This window comes from Pinus tabuliformis, chromosome 3_2, assembly GCF_031772625.1.
Source record: "Pinus tabuliformis cultivar Carrire ecotype Pingquan chromosome 3_2, CPIR1, whole genome shotgun sequence".
Classification (NCBI taxonomy): Eukaryota; Viridiplantae; Streptophyta; class Pinopsida; order Pinales; family Pinaceae; genus Pinus; species Pinus tabuliformis.
Window position 1 is genome coordinate 1,214,568,307 of NC_142302.1, and position 9,354 is coordinate 1,214,577,660.

The following is a 9,354-nucleotide window of genomic DNA, read 5'->3' on the forward strand; positions in this document are numbered from 1 at the left end:
AGTACCATTAGGTAAAATGATAGAAATTTTTCCACACCGTTCGATCTGATGACTTCTATCATCACCTACGTAGATTTGTGCTCCATCGTTGATTTATTTAAAATCTTCAAACCATTGCTTGTTCCCCGTCATATGTGTTGATGCTCCTGAATCTACATACCAGCTGTCTGCATCAACATTCTCATCAAAGTCTGCCATAAACAATATGAAGTTCTGCACATGATTGCCATTTGGGAAATGACCCGAATGTCATTTATGCTTATGTTGTTGTTCATGACATTTCTTCTTCTTGCACTCCTTAGTGATATGACCAAGTTTTCCACAATAGAAACATTTAATTTCAGAGTTGTTTCTATTCAGATGCATACCTTGAGTTTGAATTGGTCTTTTCTGTGAGTTTCCTCCGTTTCGCTATTGCGGAATTCTTTTTCCTCTGGAGAAGTTCTTCTTTGCCATCAATGCAATATCTACACTCTGGGGCTTTAGAGTCGATCTTCTTTCTTCTTCTTGCATTAATATTCTTGTTAGTTCTTCAAACTTTGGGATTTTCTCTCTTGCGTTTATCCTAATGATAAACATTTGGTAGTCACTAGTCACACCATTCATGGTAATGGTTACTAGATTTGTATCTACAACTGTATCACCAACGTCTGCAAATTTTTTCTTCGAATCTTTGATCCTTGCTATGAAGGCAGCAACTGTTTCATTCTCCTCCATCTTCAAGGATAAGATCTTGCTCTTAAGGAATAGAAGATGATTTCTATTCCGATCTCATATAAATCCTTCAAAATTCCCCAGATTTCGTTTGCTGATTTACATTCTCTTATAAGTGGTATGATGCAGTCTTTCACTGACATCTTTAGCAATCTCCTTGCTTTACCTTCTTGCTTCTCCCAGTATGGGATTGATGTTGATCCAACTGCTGGCTTCTGCTCATCCCCATTTTCAATCGTCTAAGCACTCTGCACTTCTAACAGAGTCTGGATCTTGAATTTCCAATTCGCATAATTGGAGCCATTGAGCTTGTTATGCTCATTCAATTATGCTTCTATATATATATATATATATATATATATATATATATATATATATATATATATATATATATATATATATAGATATAGATATATATAGATATATATATATATATATATGTTAGATGTACCCCAGATCTATGTCAAGGACAGAAATCGTTGATCTTCGCAAGTCTAATTTCTGGTATTTTCAACAGCCTCTAGCACTGGCTGATCCCTTGCAGTCTATGTGCCCTCTCCACGTATAGGGTTGTCGCAGCCTTCTCTCGGCAGCCACTGCCAAGATGCAACCCCCTTCTTTTTGTTTACACGGTCGACACAATTAGCCAACACGGATTCACGACGTCGATGAGATTATCCAAGATTATCTATGGACGGTAGTCCAAAATAAAATGTGGGAAGTTTCATAGTGGGATCGGTGCAGTTTTTCCCCCAAACCATGCGACAATTTGGCCTCTGGTGCGCTGGGAAAATCCTTCACTCAGCGAACAGGTTTCTCAGCCTTGTAGCTCTGATACCATGTTAAAAAGTGATGTTTGAATTAACAAAAAATATCCACTGGTCAACTCATGACAGAGAGTCTGAACCAGGAGAGTCTGGCTCTGTAGAATGCTCTACATACTCAATGTACATCACACATTATATAGCAATCATGGTTTTAGGGAAGTTAGAACTATACCATAAGAAATAGAAACTAATTCCTATCTTGAGGTATCGTGAACCAATTCACTATTCTAGGATATTCTCCATTATCTCTAACAACTTCTATACTTGATTTTTCTGCACCTCACACTAATTTTCCCACAATAGAGTCATTGTTAAGATAAGCAGTTATACTAAAACTAATGAAAGTGACTACATATTCCCAAGATCCATGCAGTGAACAAAAACAAGTTACTTCCTTTTCTTATGCATTGATGTTTACATCTATACTAGATATGTATTAAATAAATTGAAATGATCAACAACTTTGGAATCTTAGACAATATATTTTCCTCTTTAAGGAGATTTGTTTTGTTAGATAATTCATAATATATAAACTCTCAATTCTTCTCTATAGAGCTAATATTGTTTCCTCTTCAATAATACTTAAAAGGACATTATTTACCAAACATAACCAAATGGTGCTAAGAGCTATCACATCCATATCTTCCTAGTCTTCATGAATTATACTCATCGGTTTCTTTCTCTTGTCATTCAAACCCTTGTACAATCCTTGTTGCACCAACAAATCCTAAATCTTAATCTTCCACAATCCAAAATTGTTCTTCCCACTAAACTTCACCTCAAAATTTGAATCCAAAATTTTTGCCACTCTATATAGAGAACTATAATTGATTTTTTATCACTAAATCGAGTTCCATTGCCCAAGGGATGGCACTACTCTTCTTGTTATTATTCTTTTCTATGGAGCCATTTGTTATTCCTTTCATACCACTTATTATACAAGTTACACATAAGAAACCGCAGAAAACAAATGTAAACATAACACTCAAAAAAATCACTGGAAATATATACTCTTATAACTCAAAAAAATAGCAAGGATGCTTACTGATGTGTAACCATGTCCGTCTTTCATTAAAGTTAAAAATTTTCTCATGTCTACCAAAATAAAAAATTTAAAATATATATAAAAAAAACTATACAAAACGTTTAAATAATGTTTGCTCATAAAAAATTGCAATTAAAGAAATTAGATTTTTTAGACTCATATTATGTCCGTATTTAAAATAGAACTATACTTATATAATTTACAACGACATATATTTATACAACTTGTATATATATATATACTTAAATGTTTCTAAATCCCTCAACTTAAATATTTATTTATACAACTTTAACTTATATATATAAACTTAAATGTTTCTAAATCCCTCATTGTTTAGAAGAGAAAGAAACATATATATTTAAAAAATTATAGTTGTCCCATAGCGAATAATCCCATGACCTCATTGAGAATGGAGTTTTTGGAAACTTCCCATAAAAATTTATTTTTTAACGAAGGAAAGTAAAATGAATAATGAAATTGTTTATCATTAGTTTCAACATTCTCATCTAGGTTAAAAAAAAAAATAATTCAATCAATTTTTAATTTAGATATTCACCTTTTAATCTTTAATCATAAATTAAAATTCATATTTTTAAGTTCGAAATAAATAGCGACAAACATAGTTTACAAATCATAGTTTACAAATCAAAATATATTAATAAATAAAAATAAACTAAATACAGTGAGATAAATTTAATCAATAATAATCTTGGAGTCCCGGTATATGCGCAATTGTGGTATATTTAGAAAGTTGCTGAACCAGAAGAAACCGCAAAGAGCAATTGCCTCTGCCTTGTTATTGGCGCAGTGACCTCATACCCTGACCAAATTTAATTATAATAATAATAAAAAAAACATAACAAATTCGATGCTTGTGAACGGCCAAATCACATAATACGAAAATCAAATGACAGGGATCGAAATCACGAATGATTCTCGCAAGATGGATGGAACCATAAACAATTTAAAATTACAATTTTCCCAAATTTTACTTCAAATTTTAAATAAAATAAAAATAATTTTTTTTTTAAATAAAATAAATTTTATTCACAATATATTTATATAAATATGTATAAATTAATCTCTGCAACAAATAAATATTACCAAAATCAACAAAGTAAAAAAAAAATTAGAACTTATTTAATGGTAAAACAACACTTTTTTTGGGTTGATAAGTGGGTGAATCCTGAAAATCACTCTTACCCTGTGGCTGAGAGACCACCACTAGGGGGTTTAAGCCGTCAAAGTCACCCGGGATCGCACATGGCCTGAACCACACTAGCGGAAACCATAACCATGCTAAATTTTTTGGTATCCACGAGACTAAAACCAGTGACCTTTAATTACAAAGCGCTTTAACAACACCCTCCTTCACTGACTGTTCTGAATCTCTTTAATATGATAAAACAACACTTTCACTGTCTCAAATAAAAATATATATATATATATATATATTTTAATAAAAAAAATTACCAGTTTTTACGAATATAGCCTTACACCTTCTCAATATCTATTTACTCAATGTCTAATAAACTTTATTTTAATGCCTTGTCAGCGTCCATTTGCTCAGTGACCAAGCAACAATATTTTAACTTATTAAAGTTAACTTATTAAATATTTAAACAAAATAATATTTAAATTTTACTTTTCCAAATATAGAAAAATTAAATTGAATATCAATTTATCTCACTGTAATTCGAACTTCACAAAATATCCTAGACTTTCCAATACAGTGGCGAAGGTAAGAAAAGTACATAGGTAGGCTTTGGCCTACAAATTTAAGCTTTTGAGGATATACTTTAATGAGATAACGCGGCAGTGATGCGTTTTAATTACATGTAAAGTTATTTTAGGTATGTCCTTAATTCTAAAAAGTTTAAATATCTTTCACTTGTTTCATTGGAATAATCAAATTTCTGTATTTCTTAAGTTTGTGTTTCCAATAAATTAATATCAGAACTGATTCAAAAATCCCAAAGAAAGCTAAAATCCACGGCAGCAATTTGTAAGGAAAAAAAAAATTACTCTCTTTAATTGAAACAGTAAGGCCTCTGCAAGTTGGAGACAGAGCGTTGGAAAGCGGAAGTACCCACAGGCCGACCGCGTTACGTAGAGGACCACGTTACTGGTCATAAACTTGCGCAAGTTGCATGCACGTGAGTTCAGGGCTGCGTTATTGGTAGAGAGCGTTACCAGGCTGGCGTTCCATTACAAGATCGCATTAACAAACATTATTGACAGCAGGTCAACTCTTTTGTGAATGGATGAGATATATTAGAATGGGAAGGCAAGTTTTATTAAATACTTGAAAATAAGGGGTTTTTTTTAACATAGTGGTTGTGGGTTTTTTATTTTTTAATATAGTGGTTGGTTTGTTTTATTAAACACATAAATTTAATTTTTAAAAATGAATTTGGTGTAAAGGGATATTTGAACTTTTTATGCAAATTGACACGCTCAAAATAATTTCATATACAGATATTAAATTAGTGAATTCAACTGAACTGACACTTTAATCGGACTCTAAATATAGATCGCACTTAACTCTACTCTAATAAGTTAATAAGATAAGCTGGCAAAGGTGCGTTTTAATCAACAAAATGATTAAGTACAAAATCAGCTCTGAAAATCATCCATTTCCGTTGCGGATTTAACAGAAAAAGAAACAGATTTTGGGCTGAGTACCAGATTATTTGTATGTATGTAAATGAAATCATGTGTGACCTTCGTCAGTTCCTCAATTCGTGGCGACTGAGGCCGAAGAAGTTGAAAGGCATGACCAACATCCTTGAAAATCACATGCCTCACGTTCTGACCTGCCCTTCTGAGGGCTTCCAAGTACTCCAGGTTCCTCTCACGCATCACGTCTCGCTCGGAAATGCAGAGCAGAATCGGCGGCAACAAAATATCTTGAAGGATCGCTGAATCAGGGACGTTGCACGAGGGATGGTCTCTGTTAGTACCCACCGGCAGCGAAAGTTTCCAGAAGACGTCGATCCATCTCTGGAGTAGAGCCGGGTCTGACGTTTCGCATTCCCATTTGGAGCGCCTCTCTCCGCCGAAGAAAGGTTGGATGATAATCGCCCCTCTCATATGCAAAGGCTTCACATCCGTTTTCGCGACACGCATCGCAACGTGATGAGCGATGTTACCCCCGGCACTGTCTCCGGCCAAGAAACATCGCGAAAAATCGCAGTACGATCTTATCCACGATTCCTCCTGCTCAATAGGGTTTTGAGTTTGCATTGACTTGACGCCAGCAGCTTGTCGACGGACCCACTGGACTGCACTGAAACAATCGTCGTAAGCCGCTGGGAGACGATGCTCCGGAGCGAGCCTGTAGCCTACAGAAATTATGACCACATTTACCTCACGAGCGAATCTACACATGAACGCATGGTATATGGACCATGCCGGAGAGCCGATCACGAAACCTCCACCGTGGAAATATATGATGAGCGGCACCCTTTCACGCCCCCGCTGATTATCAGCCGGAAGATAAATGCGCGCCCATACACGAGTGGTTGCATCTATAACGACATCTTTCGAGGCCACAGGTTCGCTAGGGTTGTCAGATGGGGGTACATTGGATACAACGTAAGAGAACCGCTCTACAGAGCCGTCTCTGTACACTCTTATGAATCCTTCCAGCTCCTCCTCGGCTTTGCTAGCCTCGCCCAGAAGGGCGGGAGTAATTTTTCCTGCTGACCTTCTACTAGGGTTTACTGAAAGAGCATCCATTAAAAATCTAACTGGTTATCCCAAAAACCCTTTCTGAAGTTGATGTTATGTATCTTACGGGATTTGTTTTTTTTGCAGGCAATACCCTCCCACCCTGTATGACTGGTTACTAACTCACTCCTATGGGGATAGAAGATAAAGAAATTACATGACCATGGAAGACTGACTCTGAGATGACAATGGCAACTATTGTGTTGCGGGGGTTGAATTTTATAATGAGTAAAGAAAACCCTCAATAGCCTTCTCCCTGATTTGTAAAGAGAATCTAAATTGGCTAAAAATAACCCCTTTAATACGCTATACTTGATCTTCAATTGCACTTGATCTTCAATTAAGTGCAGAGGATTCTTGTAAGTTATAATTGTGCATGGGAAGGTTTTAATATCTCTGCACATCAACTAACCTAAACTAAAATCACTTATTGAAATCCTCAACTCAAATCACTTAAATCACTTATTGAAATCCGCAATCAATTTTTTTTATAATGGAAAAATTTATGATAATTTAGTTGTCAAATTAGTAGTAAGAACTGTCATTTCTGGCCATTATGAGTTAATGCAGGTTGACTCATCACTCTTATTCAAGAAAAAGTAAGCTATCTTGAATAACCAGCTGGTGCTCAGCAAAAAACAAACTTTCACTCCTCTCTCTAAATCTTATACAATTAACCTGTTTCCTTAATTCCAAAAAAAACCATACACCATGTTTCAAGAGATTCTAGGGATTTGCATAGCATCCAAGTTACCGAAATTTGCCCATACGTACTGAGCAGAGAGGGGAAGGTGTTGAACAGACGTCATGAGTTAAAAGGTGAACAGATATCGTGCAACCTTTTTCTTTCGATCACTTGATGTTGGGCGGAATAGCGCAATACGTCGCCATTTGGTTGGCCCACGTTACGGCAGGTAGGCGACTGTCAGCCAGCTGTTGACTGACAAAATTGGAACGTACACCAGCAAAGTCCTCTGATGACTTCCCCACCATGGAAATCGAGAAAAATGCAGAAACAGTGGTTCATGGCGATCATTATTTCAAATATTGTATATGTCTGATCATTATTAATGGAGTTGTCTATAATGCGACTTTTTGAAGATTCCGGTGACGGAATCCGGCGAAGAAATTGAGGTCAAATCTTGATTTCTTGCGGTTAAAATGGTTTTTTAACTGCATATTTGGATTCAGCACCCTGAAAAACCCCTGGGACGCTTTCATTGTGCAGAAACTAGCTATCAAATTTGCGATTCCAATAATTCCTGCCGGATTTCGACCGGAAAAATCCGCCAGAAAAGCTTTCAAAAAATCGCGTTATAGACAACTCCATTATTAATCGGGTCTGACAATTTTCCTCCAAAATGATTAAACTACTCAATAGTTTTTTAACCTGTGATTACCTATAACGGATTCTCAATAGTTTTAAACATGAATTACTTATAGGAATTTCAAAATTTAGCGTACTCGTCCATTGCACATTCGAGGACTCTTGTTTTTCATATTTATGCACATTAGTACATGCCATTTTTTTTGTTTAGTTTAAGTTGAACCGACCATATTTATAAGTCAGGTCAAAATTTTTCTTACTTGTAAATTGTACTTTTGTTTTTCATATTTATGTACATTAGTACATGTCATGTCATTTTATTTATTTAGTTCAAGTTGAACCGACCATATTTGTAAGTCAGGTTATTTTATGAACAAAGAGCGACTATCACAAATTTGGTTTTTTTCTCTCATTTCATTATTGAATCAACTAAAACTCAACCATGAACAACAATAATGATAAGGAGCTCCTCAAGTACTCAGCGCTTCACTGTTAAAATGGATCCAAATAATTTGAAAATTTGTGTTGATTTGAATTAATCGCACGCTAGTAAAGTAAAAGAGTAGTGTTTACAACAAATTTTTCAACAATTTTCCAAACAATATTGTAATCTAATTAATTTTCAATTACAGGTCTGAAAGCTTTTATGGACTGTCAAATACATTTAAAAAGGGGAAGAAAGGATGAAAAAATAAATATCAAACCTGTTAGTAATATATCATTTCTTAATTTTCATTTTCATTTCAATGCAATATTGGCTGAATATATAAATAGTGAAATAATAATAGAGTACTCAAAATAGGGTAGTTTAAATGTTATATTTTATATTTTTTTATAAGTTACAAGTTATTTTTTTTATTGTTATTTATATTTATATATATATATATATATAGATATATTAATAATCTTTTAAAATGAGTATTTTATGGAGGTGGAGGAATTGTCCAGTAAAAAATAAAAATAAAAAAATTCTGTAGAAACAGTTTTTAAATCATGTATTTGATGGTGGGAATGGACTCAACACCATCAAAAACTTATGGGGCTCCCAAAATTTTGAAGTTTAACAGCTTTAACTTAAATTGGCAAAACTTCCTAGGGTTATTTTCAAAATATGGCAGGAATTTCCAGAACTTTTAGGAAGAAGTCTAGCTAGACTAAGGGGTTTTAAAACATTAGAATTATATAAATTTATTAACACAAATTATAATTTTAATAATTATAACTCAATTTTAAATAAATATTACAAATCTAATTTTAATTAGTTTTTAGACCAATTTATTTAGAAAGTTTATGAAAATGTTGTGAATTCAGGATTTTCACGATAAATCCTTGATTATTTACCCATAGACCTTGGTCTATCTAAATATATGGTAGTAAGGCATCTTGTGTTGGGTGACTTGATCTACCTAAAAGTATAGTGATAACACTAAGAATCAATCAAAGTATGATCCCTAAAATGTTGTGGATATTCCACTTAACAATTTCTCACAACATATCTCATAATATGATATTAAAACTCTAAAATTCTACACTATTAAAGTTTTACTAAAGAGTTTGTCACAAGAGATGTGATAATATTATATTAAACGTTTAAAATTCTACACTATTACACTTTTACTAAGTTTCTAGATCTGTGGATTTTATTGTAATTAGTGCATGCATGAGAATGGAAATTATGTATAAAATAGAAAATGATAAAATAAAAGCTC

General features: G+C 33.8%; 1 pseudogene; it reads right to left on the reverse strand.

Annotated features, from left to right (window-relative positions):
- Positions 1-5,163: 5,163 nt before the first annotated feature.
- Positions 5,164-6,634, reverse strand: LOC149185114 (putative carboxylesterase 17 pseudogene; annotated as a pseudogene).
- Positions 6,635-9,354: the final 2,720 nt, after the last annotated feature.